The 21,088-nt window shown below is 45.3% G+C and overlaps 1 protein-coding gene across 1 annotated transcript in view; it reads right to left on the reverse strand.

Annotated features, from left to right (window-relative positions):
- Positions 1–20,714, reverse strand: part of LOC124711241 (TBC1 domain family member 4) — a 485,094-nt gene extending 464,380 nt beyond the window's left edge. The window contains exon 1 of the mRNA XM_047241206.1: positions 20,638–20,714. The gene's annotated coding sequence lies outside the window, so the exon portion shown is untranslated. The remainder of the gene's footprint in view (positions 1–20,637) is intronic.
- Positions 20,715–21,088: the final 374 nt, after the last annotated feature.

A 21,088-nucleotide genomic window follows, 5' to 3' on the forward strand; every position in this document is an offset into this window, starting at 1 on the left:
CATCTTGGACATAGGACATGGCTGGTCAAGCAATTATCAATGAAATTTTTCCGACAGCCATGTAATGGAGATGTTATTTTATTTTTACAACTATCCTCGGCATTCCACTACGCCATCTTCAGGCCCCATATGCGTATCTCAAAAATAAAACGGTATTGTCATACGGTGCCATACATCTACATGATTACTCTACAATTCACATTTAAGTGCTTGGCAGAGGGTTCATCGAACCACAATCATACTATCTCTCTACCATTCCACTCCCGAACAGTGCGCGGGAGAAACGAACACCTAAACCTTTCTGTTCGAGCTCTGATTTCTCTTATTTTATTCTGATGATCATTCCTACTTATATAGGTTGGGCTCAACAAAATATTTTCGCATTCGGAAGAGAAAGTTGGTGACTGAAATTTCGTAAACAGATCTCGCCGTGACAAAAAAGTCTTTGCTTTAATGACTTCCATCCCAACTCGCGTATCATATCTGCCAGACTCTCTCCCCTATTACGTGATAATACAAAACGAGCTGCCCTTTTTTGCACCCTTTCGATGTCCCCCGTCAATCCCACCTGGTAAGGATCCCACACCGCGCAGCAATATTCTAACAGAGGACGAACGAGTGTAGTGTAAGCTGTCTCTTTAGTGGACTTGTTGCATCTTCTAAGTGTCCTGCCAATGAAACGCAAGCTTTGGCTCGCCTTCCCCACAATATTATCTATGTGGTCTTTCCAACTGAAGTTGTTCGTAATTTTAACACCCAGGTACTTAGTTGAATTGACAGCATACATTCAAAACCATCTCGCATGTTCTTCATTCGAAGACTTGACTGTAACTGCCAGTTGTAATGAAGTCTTCAAATGAAGCATTATGGATACAGTTTCGAATTTAAGTCATCCAGGAATACAGGGCACTGTATGAGAATATCGTTAAATTTTTGAGGTATGCATATGGGGCCTGAAATGGCATAATCGAAAGCCGAAACTGGAAGTAAAATCTCAATTAGATAGCTGCTGACGAATTTCATTGATAAGAACTACTGATAAGTGAGCACAACCGTGGCTAGCAGTTAGCTGGTATTAAAACAATTATTCCAATAAACAAGAGGGTCCAACTTAGAGAGAGATTCATATTCACTGCCCACATAACGCCATTTGGCAAGGTGTTCACAGACTAAGGTGTAGCGTACTGCTCAATAAATCCAAGTTCCTAGGCGGAAACAAACTAAGGACGGCTGGGGTCTGACTGTAGCCCACTGCCGTACTAGAAGTGTACCAGTGGGGCCTGTACCCCGGTACACGTGGATGCTGGGGGCACGGATGGTGCCAGGGGCCAACACCTCTCACGGCGGCTCTCGCGCCCACGTGGCGAGGCGCTGGTTATTACCAGCCAGCCGGCCGTCCGTCCCTCGCCAGTGTCGCAGCGGCTGCCACTGCGCGCCTAATTGACCCTGGCGACCCGCCGCGCCTGGACCAAGGTCAGGGAGTTGGCGGCGGCTGTCTTCTGCTCTGATCTTATCTACTTCTGCTGCTGCTGGGAACGCGACGCGGCGACACCCGACAGGTTCACGCTGAGTACACACCCAACTACTTTACCCAGGGGGAAAAAAGATGTTCTCCTACTGAGGCACCATGTAAGAGAACTGTGTCTGCTACACTACTGATCTTTCGTTAGCAAGCGCTAGCCAGAGAGTCTGACGTCAGATCCCCTTTATTTAGTGTTCTGACAGGCGGCAGAAAATTTTTGCCAACATTCCTTTTCATATTAGGTATAGTTTTTATAATGAGGAAAACTACGGACAAGTCCAATATGAGCATAAGTTGGTATGAGCAGTCTACTCACATGGACCTGGATATTCCTGACGACATCGTTCTTCTAGCAGGAAGGCCAAAAAGTTTACAACTAAAGACTACGAAACATGCAGGGCGATTCTTATTAACGTTTAAAAACCCGCGAAACGACGTAGACGTCGCTGAAACAAATGATTTAAGACACATGGGTCGTAAACGTCGGCAAGTACCCAAGAAGGTGGATGACAAATGCTGAACATGTGACGTCACCAGGTGACCCACCTCGCCACACGGGCAGCGGTGGAGCATTTCAGTCTGTCGCAGCTGATGATCCCAATCCAAGTCGGTACTGCTCTGGCTACGTCCGCCACTTTAGCTTGTGGGAGATCAGAGTTCGAGTCTCGCGGCAGGCAGTATTTTGTTTTATGTCGTCTCGTTGTCTCTGTAGAGCTGTACCATGGGAAGCAAGGAAAGGATGTTGTTTGGTGGCAGGTATCCTCTTTCTATAACCAAACTGCACGCATTCATTAACTGGGTTCTTTATTCGTAAGAATGGAAAGTTTACTTAAATCAAGGTATTCGTTGTTGTACAAGCTCTTCTGTATAGTCCACGTTAGCCTCACTGCTGGTGAAGTACAAAGTCCGCTATGTTCACAATTATGGTTGTTATGTGCCGCGTGAGTTGGCGGCAGAGCTAACTGCTACTGCGATTCTCTCTGGGCCACGACTAACGTCACTGTAACTTGCTCGGTTTGACAGACTGCGACAGACTCGAACAGACTCGCCCTCCGCTCCACGGCGGCGATACTAAATACTGGCGACCGAAGGGCGTAGGTGGCGCGTTTCTTGCGAGTCTGTTGTTGGCCTCTATCTATCGTCTCACAGCCTATTTGCTGCATGGTGTGCTGGCGCCAGCTTTCACCAGCACATTTTGTTTTATACTGCGTTAGACAATCATATGTTTATAATACGGTACGAATGAGTATTTCATTTACCGGTCTCACAGTCTCTGTTGAATAACTGCAGAGTACAGTACAACAAAAACCTACTGTATTGTGTCACAAGTCAATAAGTATAAGCTTTCTAACTGCATCGTTACCAGTAAATGACCTACTTTCTTTTACTAAACAACGCCTATAAAAAAAAAGAAGGGTCATAGGAAAGAAACACAAAATAACAACAGTTTTTGCTTTGTTACAGCGAGGACAATAATTTTGTAACTTCGATGTCTACAACAGGTAACATTAACAAAAGGTGTTGGAAAATAAAGCGTAGCCTGCCAGAGCGCTATGTAGCACTGCCGACTACTGGAGGGGGCAAAATCGGCAAGGCCCAACCGCTGCACATGTGTGGAGACATGTCATCTGGTGACGTCAATTGTTCAACATCTGTCATCCACTTCTACATCTACATCTACATGATTACTCTGCAATTCACATTTAAGTGCTTGGCAGAGGGTTCATCGAACCACAATCATACTATCTCTCTACCATTCCACTCCCGAACAGCACGCGGGAAAAACGAACACCTAAACCTTTCTGTTCGAGCTCTGATTTCTCTTATTGATGATCATTCCTACCTATGTAGGTTGGGCTCAACAAAATGTTTTCGCATTCGGGAGAAAGATGGTGACTGAAATTTCGTAAATAGATCTCGCCGCGACGAAGAACGTCTTTGCTTTAATGACTTCCATCCCAACTCGCGTATCATATCTGCCACACTCTCTCCCCTATTACGTGATAACACAAAACGAGCTGCCCTTTTTTGCACCCTTTCGATATCCTCCGTCAATTCCACCTGGTAAGGATCCCACACCGCGCAGCAATATTCTGACAGAGGACGAACGAGTGTAGTGTAAGCTGTCTCTTTAGTGGACTTGTTGGATCTTCTAAGTGTCCTGCCAATGAAACGCAAGCTTTGGCTCGCCTTCCCCAAAATATTATCTATGTGGTCTTTCCAACTGAAGTTGTTCGTGATTTTAACACCCAAGTACTTAGTTGAATTGACTGCCTTGAGAATTGTACTATTTATCGAGTAATCGAATTCCAACGGATTTCTTTTGGAACTCATGTGGATCACCTCACACTTTTCGTTATTTAGCGTCAACTGCCACCTGCCACACCATACAGCAATCTTTTCTAAATCGCTTTGCAACTGATACTGGTCTTCGGATGACCTTACTAGACGGTAAATTACAGCATCATCTGCGAACAACCTAAGAGAACTGCTCAGATTTTCACTCAGGTCATTTATATAGACCATATAGACCATATATCGTAGATCAGGAACAGCAGAGGTCCCAGGACGCTTCCCTGCGGAACACCTGATATCACTTCAGTTTTACTCGATGATATGCCGTCTATTACTACGAACTGCGACCTTCCTGACAGGAAATCACGAATTCAGTCGCACAACTGAGACGATACCCCATAGGCCCGCAGCTTGATTAGAAGCCGCTTGTGAGGAACGATGTCAAAAGCTTCCCGGAAATCTAGAAATACGGAATCAACTTGAGATCCCCTGTCGATAGCGGCCATTACTTCGTGCGAATAAAGAGCTAGCTGCGTTGCACAAGAACGATGTTTTCTGAAACCATGCTGATTACGTATCAATAGATCGTTCCCTTCGAGGTGATTCGTAATGTTTGAATACAGTATATGCTCCAAAACCCTACTGCAAACCGACGTCAATGATATAGGTCTGTAGTTCGATGGATTACTCCTACTACCCTTCTTAAACACTGGTGCGACCTGCGCAATTTTCCAATCTGTAGGTACAGATCTATCGGTGAGCGAGCGGTTGTATAACTTCTTGGTTATTTCTCGGCATTTGCGGCCCCATTGTGTCGTACATTAAATTACTTGTCTCAGTGTCATCTAAATTGCTTCTGGGATTTTTTTTAAACATTGATAAGAGTCATGCTGTGTAAAATGGCCACCACTTGTGTAGGGCTCAAAATAATTTGTGATAAGAGAAAAATAATGCGCATTAAAAGTGGCATGTACCTACTCAAATTTTAATGCAACTGCAGATACTACAAGCTGGTGACCGATTTCCGTATCTCGACGGCGTTATCTGTAATAATAGGGGTGTAGATGCAGGCACAAGCAGCAGGAGAATTAGGAATGGTTCTGATGCCTTCCGAAGAATGCGACACATCTAGCCATTAGACTCAGTAAGTGTGTCCACACAGCTTTGGCTGTACTCCTCTGTCATCCTACTGATGTTATATGCGCCCGTGAGACCTGGAAGAAGATAGTAAAACTAGCACACAGTCTCCATATTTTTCAACCAACTTCGCTTGAGGCGAATTTTGAAGATCATTTGTCACGACAGCGTTTCAAATGATAAATGTAAATGATTTGTGGCTAGGGCCTCCCGTCAGGTAGAACGTTCGCCGGGTGCAGGACTTTCGATTTGACGCCACTTCGGCGACCTGCGCGTCGATGGGGATGAAATGATGATGATTAGGACAACACAACACGCAGTCCCTTAGTGGAGAAAATCTCCGACCCAGCCGGGAATCGAACCCGGGCCTTTAGGATTGACATTCTGTCGCGCTGAGCACTCAGCTACCGGGGGCGGACGTTTCAAATGGTGAAGCGATGAGAGGAAGTGATCTACGTAGCATACACAGAACCGTTGCTGAAAGAAGACTGGAGTTGGAGGGGCGCATTCTGTGCATGAAAGACGGAAGAACCTCGAAATCAGCACTGTTGTGAAAACCAACGGCTGCTGAAGCAGAGGAGGAGCTCGTAACAGCTGGGAACTAAGTTTTGCAAAAGAACTTTAATGCGCGGACATAGTGGGAGGAAGCTGAAAACCTGACAGCTGATCGAATTCGCCAGAGGAAACTTGTTGCCAGATATGCTGCTTATCATTGGAGGTAGAAAGTAAGTACGTAAGTAAGTCCGGTTAAAAAGCGGGTTTCATCTCGTGGTTGGGAGGCAGAGTCTACTTAATGAGCTTCACATGCACAACTGCGAAGCTGCTCCCAACTGGGAGGCCTTTAACTCCTTACCATCCCGAAAGTAATTGTCTGCAAAACACATATAGTTCTCGATCACTTGTGCAAGTCAATTGCAACATAAAGCCACAATGGAGACAGGTACTATCAGGCGTCCCCAACATTCGGTATCTCACACTCTTTCTCGTTGTGCGTGAATGATACGTCATCAATTTTGTCCTACTTCAAATACGCTCATGATCTCCAGTTGTCTCCTCTACTGTCTTATCAACGTATACTGTCCCTCATATCTCTCCTCGTTCTTAACGCTTTTGTCTGAACAACATAGCAGAAACACCCGTTCCCACCAGAGCAAAAACCTATCTGTCCCTCTCCATCATTCAGCCACTTTCTAGAAGTGTCTCTCAGTAGCAGGAGTCTGACTCTGGAATAACCTCCAGCATTATATTACAGAATTGAACAACACTTCCAGCTTCGCTTAATGACATATCTACTAAAGTAACATTAATGACTACTATTATCCCCGTACGCACTCTTTGTCCTTGTACATCCTTCTTTCCACCCAGATCTTCCGCATTGCCCAATATTCTCACCTGGTGCAGTATCCTAAAATTTCCTTTCTCCAGCACTCGCTATACCAAGAAACATCTATTTTGTACACCTATAAATTCTTTTCATATTTTCCACTATCATTATTACCATCATTATCATTATTAGTATTATGTATTACTATTATCACTATTAGCGGCAGCAGCAGTACAAGTACTGCCAGTATTAACTGTAATAGTTGACAGTCAGTACAATTTACTCACATTGCCACTTGAAACACTCAAATGATTTAAATACTAGTTGTCATATTAAAATCGCTATTTTCCACGTAACTATGATGTAAAAAATGTACTGTGTGTGTGTGTGTGTGTGTGTGTGTGTGTGTGTGTGTGTGTGAAACCCCGGTCCGATGTAAAAGAGAGACTGATTGCCCTAATCAAATTACGCTAAATAAACAAATAAAAATAAATAATAAACAGCAAATAAGTACATAACATAAAATGTTTAAAAATCTTACACTTGTGTCACTTTTGTTCAAACTATAGTGCCTGGAGATAGACTACATTCTCGCTTTAACCGGTACCTACACTGATTAGCCAGAACATTATGACCACCTACATAACAGCCGATAAGTCCACATTTGGCAGAGATAACAGCGACAAGGCGTCGTGGCATGGAAGCAGTGAGGCCTTGACAGGTCGCCGGAGGGAGGTGGCACCACATCTGCACACACGACTCACCTAACTCCCGTAAATTCCGGGGAGGGGGCGATGAGCTCTGACGTCACAGTCAATCACATGCCAAATGTGTTCGATCAGGTTCAGATCTGACGAGTTGCAGGGCCAACATATCAACTGCAACTCGCCACTGTGTTCCTCGAACCACTCCGTCACACTCCTGGCCTTTTGGTTCAAATGGCTCTGAGCACTATGCGACTTAACTGCTGATGTCATCAATCGCCTAGAACTTAGAACTAATTAAACCTAAATGACCTAAGGACATCACACACATCCATGCCCGAGGCAGGATTCGAACCTGCGACCGTAGCGGTCGCGCGGTTCCAGACTGTAGCGCCTAGAACCGCACGGCCACTCCTGGCCTTATGACACGGTGCATTATCTTGCTGTCAAATCCCAATGCCTTCGGGAAACGTGATCGTTATGAAGGGGTGTACGTGGTCTGCAACCGGTGTACGATATTCTTTGACCTTGCACGAGCTCCAATGGACCTACGGGTGCCCATGTGAATGTCCCCAGAGCAGAATGGAGCCGCCACCAGCTTGTCTCCTTCCCGCGAGGAGCTAACACCCTGGAAGATGACGGATTCGCGCCTTCCCATCGGCATGATGATGAACGTATCGGGATTCATCAAACCGTGCAACACACTGCAACTGTGCCTGATACGTGGGGAGGCGCTGGCGCCAGTCGCTTTCTCAGTTCGATTCACCCCGATCGATTGTTTCCCTATGGCGTTGCTTATCTTTACCGCGTTGGCCGGTGGTGGTGCTGGTGGGCTGGCGGGAGACTGTGTTTTGGCTTCGGAACGGCCGGTACGTGTCGCTGCTCAGAGAGTGAAACTTGTGTTTGCGTGGAGTTGGCTGGATCTGACTGCCCTACTCAAATCACGCTAAATAATAAAATAAAAATAAATAATAAAAAGCAAATAAGTACACAATGGCTCGGAGTGCGGAAGCGGGCCTGTTATTGCAAGTTCCTGAGGCGTGACTGGGCCATGGTCTTCTACACAGGACGCTGAGCAATGTGTTATTCATTTCGGCTAGTGGAGTTAAACTATGTACCACGCAGCTGTCTATTGAAGAAGTAGACATTCAAGCTTTCTAGTTTTGCACTTGGGCCTACCCGTGTTATCACTAGCTTCTACCTTTTCTTATGAGTGCCAATATTGCATTGGAACTGCAACGTAAGGGAGTAATAATATTATGCTGTGTCTTATCGTTGTCCTTTTAAAACTAGTCTGTTTGTGCTGAGGCAATTTTACATATTTTGAAATTTGAGGTCTACAGTTAATTCTTTTAACCATTTTTAATTTGCATTTGTCTTGATGTGATCTATCTTTGCAGAATTTTATGTTACTATATTCTGGGGCTGTTAACATTGTTTCTTTTGGTTGTGGCTGTGTGTTTCTGCTTTTCTGTTGCAGCACTGCAGCGGGCACCTAGTCCATGTCTAAATCGATGTCCGGAGTACGACGCCTTGGCCGACCAGTACCAGAGGGAACGGGAGGTTCTTTTGGCCGCGGGCAAAATGGCAACCGATACGGCGGCCACAGAGTTCTTCGGGTTGCAGTGAGTGGGGATCTTGCATTAAGTTAAGCTTCCTCTGCATTGGGACGCCAAGGCATCTGTTCCGTTTGCTATACTGCTCATATATTTACCTTCAAAACCATAAAGGAAGGAGACTAGTGTTCTGAATTATACCTTACGTGCAGCGGGAGTTGAACTTATGTACATGTTGAAGAGAACTACCTACACTGGACTTGCATTCGGGGGGATGACGGTTCAATCCCGCGTCCGGCCATCCTGATTTACGTTTTCCGTGATTTCCCTAAATCGCTCCAGGCAAATGCCGGGATGGTTCCTTTGAAAGGGCACGGCCGACTTCCTTCTCCGTCCTTCCTTAATCCGATGAGACCGATGACCTCGCTGTTTGGTCTCTTCCCCCAAACAATCCAATCCAAAGAGAAGTACTTGATGGGTAGCGGAAATTGGAAATTATGTGAACTGTCCTCTTGCGCTTACCCAGGTGACCTATTTAAAAGAAACTTATTTCACCTTTATTATTCAAGTGCCCTTTGTTAAATGAAACTGATTTTACCTTTTATTATTATTGTGCTTACAGTTAGTACAGAAGTTATAAGAAGTTTTTGTTTGCACCTAATTCAATTAGAAAGGTACTGTGTAATGTATTTTTTCTGTCTTGTGAATAAGAGACACTCGTAGAAAATTTTTGGTAAATGCCGTGCCCTTTGGGTTAAACTGTTGATCAGTAATAAATTAGTTGTATGTATCTTGCAAGACCTCTATACTTGTTATTGTTTCACTTGTCACCGGTTTGCACGTGAACTCCACGTAGCAGTACCAACTTCCAGTGCCGATCGATGGTCACGAGCCGATTTTGGTCGTAGTTGCCCATGTGGTGGTGTTAAAATTGGCACATTCAAGGGTCGTCGGCTGTGGACGCCCATCGTTAGGAGTGTTCGGTGCACTGTGTGTTCAGACAAACTTGTGCTCTGCCCAGCACTAAAGTTCGATGTTACTTCCGCCACAGATCGCCGCCTGTCCTGTTTTGTCAGTCTCCGCAGTGTGGGTAATGACGGGTGGCCGCCCACCTCCACGGCGTCTGGATGTGGTTCCACCTTGGTTTCCCCACGTCTTGAAGACACTTACCACAGCACTCCTCAAACACCAGACAAGACGTGCAGTTTCCGAAATGCTAGTGGTGAGTCTCCGGGCCAGCACAATCTGCCCTCGGTCAAACTCAGATAGATCGCGCGTCTTCCACATTTTACAAACGGACAGCGCACTCACTGATACTATATGCACCGAGCAAGTGTCTGACTAGCAATCATTGCTCGCCACGTGACGCTGCTATCGCCTGGACGAGTTTATATCGACAGTTGGTGGTCATGCACTGACGTGGAGGGCAAACAATCAACACAACACGGTATCCAAGCTGCAGTACCCCAAGGAAGCATCCTAGGGCCCATCTTGTTCAACCTGTACATTAACGACTTACCAGCAACACAAAACACGACGTTAACCATCTACGCGGATGACACAGCCACCCTTGTGCAAGATTGGAAGCCGTCGAACATTAATTCACGAATACAGACGGCACTCAGAAATGCCGAGCCTTAGTTGGAAGATGGCGTATTAAAGTAAACGTCGACAAGTGCGAAGCAGTTCTGTTTACACGCAGACCGAAACTACTGCGCAAACATCAACACATCAGACAGATAACTCTACATGCAGGCCCAATACATTTCCGAGAGAAAGTCAGATATCTCGGAGTCTGGCTGGACCGGAAACTTACATAGAATACGTTGCCAACAGATCGCGCGCGAGGCTCAAACAACTCTACCCAATGGTCAACAGGGAAAGCACACTGAAGAGGATGGTTTCGACGTCCATATACATGACACTGATTAGACCTCTGATGACGTACGCAGCTCCCATCTGGGGATATGCAGCTCCTACACGCCTGCGCCGCCTGCAGATCATACAGAACAAAGTGCTACGCATCATTTGCAACGCTCCACGCTACACACGCACCGTGGATCTTCACAATGAACACCGCCTTGAAACTGTCAAGGAAGTATTCAACAAACACGCCACACGACTATATAGGAACTCGAGACACTCGAACAATCCTTTCATCCTTACTCTGGGTAACTATGATCACAACCACAGGTGAAAGCACAAGCGGCCAAAGACACTACTAGCTATGGCATAGCCACCTATGGCAAGCTGACATACACCAACAAGCCACAAACGTAGGCAAGTCCCTGCATGTCAGCAACGTTGACTGGCTATACCAGCTGCTATTAAAGCCGACCAACAGGCTACAGCAGAGAAACCAACGAGCTCGCCCACTGACACCCAAACAAATCGCCAACATCACCCTACACTGTGCATCTGTGACCTATCGGACACAAAACGATGATGAACCTGTTACACGTTTGCTGACACTGACTGAGAGATCAACACCGGCACCCAGCGGCAGCCGCTGAGTAACAGCACCGTACAACGTCAAAGGTATCGACATGCATGATACCCACTACTAACAAAACCTACCCTTGCATGACCTGTCGCAGGCAGCAAGACATCCGCTACTGCTCTTACTACCCGACCTAACTACCGCAGAGATTTTTTTCCTTTGGCTCTTGCCTTGGCACTTTTTCTTCCTCTGCCCTTCAAACCGCTACCCTTCGTTCGACTTTCGACCCAACCTATCTCCAAATCAGCGCGTATTAATGGTTAAACAGACGTACGCAGTACCGACATCGTGCGACACTCACTTTAGTGAAAACTAACCCATATGCAGAGATGGCAGTAGACCTTTTGAGTTGGCCATCATGCTGGTGAGGGCGTGGAGGGGCTCCACCTCTTGTGAAAAAAAAAGTATGTGGTCACAGTGTTCTGGGTGACCAGTTTAACAGACAATTGAATTATCTGTTCACGAGCCGAACAAGCGTTATTGGAAGCAATGAGAATTAGTAACTTTCAAAATGGCTCTGAGCACTATGGGACCTAACATCTGAGGTCATCAGTCCCCTAGACTAAGAACTACTTAAACCTAACCAACCCAAGGACATCACACACATCCATGCCCGAGGCAGAATTCGAACCTGCGACCGTAGCAGTCGCGCGGTTCCAGACTGTAGCGCCTAGAACCACTCGGCCACCGCGGCCGGCTAGTAACTTTCATCTGGTGCCTGACACTGCTACTATTTTTTTTTTACGGAAGGAAGATTAAGGCCCGCATCTCGTGGTCGTGCGGTAGCGTTCTCGCTTCCCACGCCCGGGTTCGATTCCCGGCGGGGTCAGGGATTTTCTCTGCCTCGTGATGGCTGGGTGTTGTGTGCTGTCCTTAGGTTAGTTAGGTTTAAGTAGTTCTAAGTTCTAGGGGACTGATGACAATGGGTGTTAAGTCCCATAGTGCTCAGAGCCATTTGAACCATTTTTGAAGATTAAGGTTTAACATACCTCGCCCGCTTCGACCACCGTTCGCGAAAGCCTAATCTCCTGTCTGACGTGGCGCCCCACGGTACGCTACACATGCCGAACGAAACGTAACCGTGGTCTGATGGTAGGTGTTCTACAAAAAAAGAATACGCCATACGCGAGAAAAAAGAAGTCATTCTGAAGGACACTTTCATGCACATGAACTTTTTAATTGATAAAGCTATATTTATTTGTCAGTCATCTCCCATGATATGGGCGAGGACACGTAGAAGGACCTCGTCCTACGTTCACATTCCTCGCATCAGCATGAGGAAGCGCAAGTACGGGTGACCTCTGTAACCTGACGGTTGCGCCGTTTCACGGTACGTGCATGCGCAGACGGACTTAACAGTGTTATAACAGGCAGCTGCAATTACGTCGCGCAGCGAAGCCGAAGCACTAGGGGCTACAGTGTAGCAAAGTTACGTCACCGACAGCCCGGTGTGTGTGTGTGTGTGTGTGTGTGTGTGTGTGTGTGAGAGAGAGAGAGAGAGAGAGAGAGAGAGAGAGAGAACTGGGCAAGCAGGTTCAGGCTGCAAGAAGTCCGCTGCGAAGTAGTTAGCGAACTACCCCTGGTGGTCAGAAAAAACTTCCGTCTCTGATTGCCATGTCCTACCAATCAGCCATCAAAACAGGTCGTGGCGCGAAACAAACGAAGACGAGGGGAGGGGAAAAAGAACACAGAGAAGTTTAGGTCAAGAGTTTCTGGTAGATTAACTTACTGCTTTCCGATTGTCGGTCTTTTCAGCAACACCTGCTCGCTGCACACTGTCCCCAGAAAGACATTTGGAGACAAGAAGGCCACTCAGAAGGGTCTTGACAGCAGAAACATTATCTCTAAAAACTAAGTCAGTGGTACATCATCTTCTCCAAAAGCACGTGTACTTTTGCTTCTTTCATGACACAGTCAAACACACACAATCATGTTTCCATCATTTGCTTCCTATAATCGAAAGAATACAGTTAGCGATGACGTATTAGTCCCCTGTTTATCTCGCTCTCGTAGTTATGCCGTATACGAGTAGATTATACAGGACGATTCAGCAGGCCTTACCGCTGTCGATTTATGCAACCTGCAATGTTATAGCTGGTCTTCATCAACCACATGCGAGATTTTCGTATTCTCTCGCTCGCTACGCGCAAACTATCAGCCATTCAGAAAAAATGAGCAGGACCATTTTGTAGCAAATTTAATATACAGGGTGAGTCACTAACTATTGCCACCTACAATAACTCCGAAAGTATCATAGTAGCTTGAAAGTTTGTGGAACAAATGCTGCATGGGACAAAGGGGGTCATAATATGACCTTTTTTGTTGCTAGATGGGGTCGCGTCAGATATATGAAGGTCAACTGTTTTATTAAATGGGATGCTATAGTTCGGTACTTATTTTCTGATAGCGGCTATCGAGACGAATCCAATGATGTGTAACACGTGAACGAAGGTCAAAAAGATGGAATGAACGTCCATTTACAGAAGGTGTTCGAAGTGATGACCATTAGTATCAATGCAGTGCTGCAATATTCTTATCATGCATTGAGTGGTATTCCTTATCACTTCGGCACTTACCGAAGCACAAGCTCTGACAATTTTCTCTCGTACATCGTGCAAATAGTAAATATTCGCCGAATACGGAGTATCAATCTAACGTGTCATTGACACGTAAACACAGTTCGCTTGTTTCGCAATATAACACTAATAGGAACGTTAAAACTAGTATCGTCGAATCAAATGAATGATGTATTCCTTCGAATAACAAGTCGATATGCTTCTCATTTACGCAGAATGCCAACGAAATTCAGTGAGAGCTAGAGACTTATACGGTGAAAGATATCGTCAAAGTACTCACCTTACACGTCGTACAGTTAAATATGTGTACGATAAATGGAGAACAACTGGATCTTTAAAGCATCGGAAACATATCCGCCAAAGGAAAGTTACTAACGAGGAAACAGAAACTGGTACTGCCACTGTGGTTCGAGATGCTTCTGTTAGTTCGTATCAAATCGCTAGGGAATCTGGCATGCGCCAGAGTAGTGTTGTTCATGTTCTGCATCGCCATAAATATCATCCTTACCATATCAGTCTCCACCAACAATTAACTGATACGGATTGCATGCGTCGCACTGAATTCTGCCGATGGGCTCAACTTCAGATTCACAAGACTGACACATTTATTAATTTGAAATTATTTACTGACGTGGCTACATTCACGAATCATGGAAATGTCAATTTGCATAACATGCATTTTGGGCAACTGAAAATCCATGCTGCCTGCGGCACATTGCACATCAAAAACCGTGGTCGGTAAATGTATGGTGTGGGATTCTGGAAGACAGAATTACAGGCCCCTATTTCGTCGAAGGAAATCTTAATGGTAGGATGTACACCATATTCCTGCAAGAAACATTAGGTCTGTTCCTTTAGGAACAAGGAACAGACTGTAGTATCAACACGATAAGTGTCCGGCATATTTTTCGCTGATGGCTAGAAATGAGTTGCAGAGACAACTCCCAAATCGTTGGACTGGACGCGGAGGAGATGTGTCGTGGTCGGCTCATTCGGCAAACTTGATGCCTCTAGATTTTTTCTTGTGGGGATTCGTAAAAGACATTGTTTACAAAGATGTTCCAAGTACACCTGAAGATATACGAGAGAGAATTGTTAGAGCATGTGCTTCGGTAAGTGCTGATGCGATAAGGAATAACACTCAATGCGTAAAAAGATTGCACCACTGCATTGATACCAATGGTCATCACTTCCAACACCTTCTGTAAATGAACGTTCATGCCACATTTAAGACCTTAGTTGACCTTCAAAGACCAAACTGTTACACATCACTGGATTCGTCTCGATACGCGCCATCAGAAAATAAGAACCAAACTATAGCATCCCATTTAAAAAAACTAAGTTGATTTCCATATCTCTGAAGCGACCTCCACCTAGCACCAGAAAACGTCATATTATGGCCCCCGTTGTCCCATGAAACTTTTGTCCCACAAACTTTTCAGCTCCTATCATACTTTCGGAGTTATTCTTGGTGGCAACAGTTAGTGACTCACACTGTAGTTAAATGACAGACTGGGATACGTTGGACGCAACAGTTTACGAGTTATTCAGAAAAAAGCGTACAGTAGTAACCTTCAAACGTACCTCCACCCGACACTCATTGCTCACCAGTGAGGACTTCTAGTCTCCACTCTAGTCTGCACTCCATACTACCACTGTAAAAATATTTCCGGCTACAGGAACTATTCCCGATATTCGACCTTCTTGGTCTCTATTGATTGGGCTACTACGCCACTAGCATAGTCGAATATTCCAAAAAATGTGTGTCAAATCCTATGGGACTTAACTGCTAAGGTCATCAGTTCCTAAGCTTACAGACTACTTAACCTAAATTATTCTAAGGACAAACACACGCACCCATGCCCATGCCCTAGGGAGGACTCGAACCTCCGCACAGTCCATGACTGCGGCGCCCTAGACCGCTCGGCTAATCCCGCGCGGCTCGAATATTCCGTTAGCGTTATTAATTTAAAAGTGCCCGTTAGGGCCGTGAAAGAAAAACGACTTTTGTAAACGTTGAACTGAAACTAGTAACTCTGACAATTTGATCCAAACGTAACGCTTACAGGCACAGTAGTTTCGTGGTCAGAAGATCCGACGAATAGAGCGCTGTAATTGTTTATTTTATGCTGTTCAAATTCACAAAATTGTTAGGCAAAATTTACACAGACGGCAGTTTCACAATTTGTAAGTGCTCGACTAATCTGGTGGCGTAGAAACACCAGTCCATGAAGGCCAAAGAAAGATCTAATGTGGGAAATAATTCGTGCAGTCGCAAATATTCGTACAGTGGTAGGAGGGAGTGCAAAGAAAATCATACTAGAAATCCTGATCTGTGGAAGCCGAGTGTGAGACTGGAAGTGGCTTCGAAGATCACTCTTGCACGTTCTTGTTGAATAACTCGAAATTTGCGGTCTCTAGAGAAATGTATCCTAGCACAAACTTTAATAACAATGAATTTCCTGTGAAAACATCCAGCTCAATATTTTTTCTGTATAACTAATAGTTTGCAAGTAGCGAGCGAAAGAATAAGGTAATCTCGCACGTTGTTTATGAAGGCCAGGAATAACACTGCGGGTTGCATAAAACGACAGCGTGTGTTTGTAATGAGCCAGGTAGAAAAAACGAACCCTTAAGCTTGATTGTCTACAAGTATTAATCTGGCGTAGAAACCAGCTTACTGGAAAACGTATCTAACTGTATTTAAGGCTTCTTATATCCTGTGCAAGCACTATGAAAATAGTGTAGGGTTTTTCCACGTCAGATATTGGATCAATGAGCTTAACAGAGTGCAAAAGCGAACTCCAGTGACAAATATTCATGCATATACAACTTAGAGCCTTCAGTACGTCTATCCCGAAATCATTCGCTTCTAACTAGTCGAGCCAAAGAGTAGTGGGTAACAAAAGTTCTGAAAACCGTCGCGCGTGTAATCAAAACAAAATTATAGCAAATGATTAGTATCATTCTTTTACACACTGCTTTCTTGAAGCAGCTGTTGCCGATTTCACACAGCATGACTACAAGTCGTACAAAAAAGCGATATGGAGTAACCTCTAGCACGCACACAGCTCCAGCAGCTATATTCTTCGCCACTTCCACAGAAATTTGTCAGAATTCGCGCGATCATAGAAGCACAGCTGCCTCAGTGTCGAATGGTATCACAAGGTCCAATCCCCTTTCATGTCACTCTGCACCGCACAATCTTTGCTTGTGCCAGTTTATAAAAGACGGTGGTCAAGCCGGCCGGAGTGGCCGTGTGGTTCTAGGCGCTACAGTCTGAAGCCGAGTGACAGCTACGGTCGCAGGTTCGAATCCTGCCTCGGGTATGGTTGTGTGTGATGTCCTTAGGTTAATTAGGTTTAATTAGTTCAAAGTTCTAGGCAACTGATGACCTCAGAAGTTAAGTCGCATAGTGCTCAGAGCCATTTGAACGGTGGCCAATTCATAAAAAACAAACTGCTAACACTATAAGGCAGCCCCATACGCTGCCAAAAGTGTCTCTGGTTTCTTAGTTCAAATAACTGCACCTAATGATGGATGTGTAATGCTTCGGATGCCTGTTGTTGACGTTAGTAAAAGTTACTTGTCACGGTTGATTGTGTATTTCAACAGACATACTGATGTTCAAGCGCCAAGCATAGGTTGAAAGTTATGAATTGCTGGTCTACACAAAAAAATTGTTTGAAAGAAATCAAAAATCACGAAGCATCAAAACTAGACTGAAGTGCAGTAAAGTTTTCAAGTTACATGCATCGTATAGGCAAGACCTGAAACCAGTCACTTCTATAGCAACGAGCTATAAATGCAATTGGATCAACATCATCATCCGTCAGCAATATTTGGTAACTCCAGCTATGCGACTACACAAGTTGTTCAGTCATTCGTCAATATAGTTTCCTGACTCTTCAAAATGGTTCAAATGGCTCTGAGCACTATGGGACTTAACATCTATGGTCATCAGTCCCCTAGAACTTAGAACTACTTAAACCTAACTAACCTAAGGACACCACACAACACCCAGTCATCACGAGGCAGAGAAAATCCCTGACCCCGCCGGGAATCGAACCCGATAGTTTCCTGACTCTGTCCTTTTGGGTTTATAGAGGGACAGTTTACGTGGAAGCTATTCTCCAACACCCGAACAACACGCTGGTGCCGTTTAGACAGGTAAGTCGGTACATCGTGTAACATTTCTTGTACAAGTCGCGTTTGCTTGTATTTTTAGCACTCACTTCGTCTAGCAAAGTAACTTCAGTTAGCGAACTTAAGAATCTCATCAGTGCGGTTTATGTTACAGCTTTCCTATTTTGTCGAATAGTCCATCACTCCCTCCAATATAGCCGCTTTTGATATCAGCTTCTGAAATCCGATGTGTATTTTGTTTTCCTTAATTTCTTCGCAAATTCTATTTCTAATAGTCAATTTAATTTATTTTACTCCACTAAATTCTTCCGTCTGTCTATTGGCTTTGAAAAATTGCGAGAAACGGCTACCAAAATAGATGTCTGTTATAAAACGTTTTCGTACACACATTAGGTACGGTATAGCAGATAGTAATACCCCATGAGGAAACAAACCACAAGTCTTGGTTACAGCGGTGTAGTAGCTATTCATTTACCAATGATGCATTTCGCCTGATTCAGACATCCTGATATTGGCTGATTATTACATGGTGTTAGCTAGTGGGGTACCGATCCTACAGAACGTCCCGGCAAATAGCTGTCCTTGTCAAATATTTGGAAACATTGCACGGTGTCCTCCTTGCGGCATGGGACGTAGTTCAGTGAATGCAAAAGACGATCAGGCCTAAAGAGAACTGTCATCATACAAATGTGTCTGAGGTTTAGGTGCATAGACCTGATACGAGCGACTACACCTGTGGGCCTGATCCTACTTTGCATTCACTGGGCTACACCGCATGCCTCAAGAAGGATACCGCGCAATGTTTCCAAGTATCTGACGAGAGCAATTATTTGTTGGGGTGTTACATATGCTCAGTGGCGCAGCTATCTATCACCATTTAATTTCGGCCAATATGAGATGCCTGAATCAGGCGAAAGTCGTAACTGGTAAATAAATAATTAATATCCCTGGAACCAAGACTGACTTCTTATGTTTTGATCAGGTTAGAATTTCAAGGACGGGTTACGACAGTTGTTTGGCTAGTTTCACTATGACAGTCTTTATGTTGCATCAGCTCAAAAGGAAAATGGGATATGTTTGTAACTGAAATGACATAATTTCAGAGACTTTACTGATCTGAAAAAAGATATGGTTTTATGTAGCTATATCGATTGAAGCGGCGAGCGAAAATTTGTACCAAGGCCGGAAATTGAACCCTGGTTTGCTGCTTACTAGGCAGCTGCGTTGTCCGCTAAGCCACCTTGTGGTTCACTCAGCTGCACCCTGGCACACCTCCCTCTTCGATCCAAATTTCCACTGCCGTCCCAGTCTACTTTAAATTCCCCCTTACACCCGAACAGAAAGAACGCCCTATAATGAGGTGCTATTCCAGAACGTGGAGAGCCTCGGCTCTTCTGTTCGTGTGCAAGAGGGAATTTAAAGTAGAGTAGGACGGCAGTGGGAATTTGGATCGAGGAGGGAGGCGTGCCACGGTAATCCGTGCAGTCGTGTCAAGCATTGTGCGAAGGTGGCTTAGTGGCTATCGCACCTGCCTAATAAGCAGGAGACCCGGCTTCAATTCCCGGCCTTGGTACAAGTTTTCACTCGCCGCTTCAGTCTATATACACAAAGGGTGAAAAATATTTAAACCGACAAACTCAGGGAGGTTGTAGGGGACATCAAAACAAATATTTTTCTCTAATGTCATTTTTTCCTATGAGGATTATTTAAACCGGTGGAGGCCGTATTATGCTCTTCAGTTGTTAGAGGCCGTATTACGATCTTCAGTTGTTAGAGGGCGTATTACGCTCTTCAGTTGTAGGCAACTGCTGTCCACCAGTGTAGTAGTGCACTGTCGATTGGTAGAGGTGGTCCAGTACCATGGCCTGCTCGATCCCCAGATATGTCCCCTCTGGACTTTTTGTGTGAGAAGAGATGCGCAACCCTGTTTACGCAACTCCTGTTGCATCAGATGGGGATCTGGTTGCCCGGATAGTAGCAGCAGAAAGAACAATTCAGGATACTCCTGGGGTTTTTGCCCATGTCAGACAGAACAAGATCCGATGGTGTAACCTTCCTTTACGTGTCAATGGACGCATTTTTGAAAATGTACTGTAACTGAAATTGGGTTGTGTTAATGTGTTGTTTCTTGGTCATAAAAAAAGGAAAAGTTTTTGTTGGTTTAATTACTTTGCCGCCCGAGAAATCTTCCTCTACTGGTTTAAATATTCCTCGTAGGAAAAAATGACACTAGGGAAAATATTTGTTTTGATGTTCCCTACAACCTCCCAGAGTTTGTCGGTTTAAATACTTTTCACCTGATCTGTTTTACCCTACATCCAGCGATAGGGTTGTATAGCCAAAACCGGTAGATGATACATAGATTAAATAAAACAGCTCATGGTTAAAAGACATTTCCAAGACCGACTGCTTTTTCATCAGATATCTGTTACCTGTCCTGGTATTTGCTACAGACTGAATTTTTTACTTTACCATTTACACTCACTGCAATTGTTTTCGTTTCCTAAATTTTCGTACTTGAATTTGTGGGAAATTTTTTTAAAGTTCGTATGCAGATTTGTGACAATCTTATTCGCCTTCAGCCATGAAGCAACTGCAGGGACTGAGTAACTCTCAGCATGCAGTGCTCTGTGTTTTTCAGAGTACAGTCCTTTTTTATTTTTCTAGGAGGGCACGGAGGGGAATTGAGAAGAAACAGCTGTTGTCTCCTGGGTCCTGCTCAGTTCGCCCTTTGACCCCCACTGCAGGGCAGTCAGACGTGCTGACCACTCAGCCCCGGGGAGCACCGCGAACGTGGTACTATTTGACGATGCCACTCCGTTCCACAGTGGGTCGATGTGAAGGCTCTGCTAGTGAGAGAGTGGTTGGTGTACTCACGTCGCTGGGGTCGGCGGCGCGGTAGAGGTGGCAGGTGAGCAGGTGCGGCGAGGCGGGGTCTCGGACGACGTACAGGAAGGAGCCGTAGTCGCCGGGCGCCAGGCACAGCCGCGGGCCGTAGGCCTGGGAGCAGGAGCCGGCGGCCGCGGGGGGCTGCGCCAGCAGCGGCGCCTCGGGCACCGGGCCCGACAGGCAGTACGCCACCAGCAGCCCGTCCTGCACGCCCACGCACACCTGCAACAACACACACTCCGTCAGGCCGTATCGTATATTCCTATACCAGACTATTACCCGAGGCTTTGCTCGAGTACACATACGTCCCGTATACTGCATACGTACTACTTGTCTGAATTTCATACCCTGTACCACTTCCACCTGTCCCCTCACAACCTGTTCCTCTTCCCGTTGACTCCTTGCACCCAATCTCACATCCACCTTTCTCCCCATACCC

This window comes from Schistocerca piceifrons, chromosome 8 (genome assembly GCF_021461385.2).
Source record: "Schistocerca piceifrons isolate TAMUIC-IGC-003096 chromosome 8, iqSchPice1.1, whole genome shotgun sequence".
NCBI lineage: Eukaryota > Metazoa > Arthropoda > Insecta > Orthoptera > Acrididae > Schistocerca > Schistocerca piceifrons.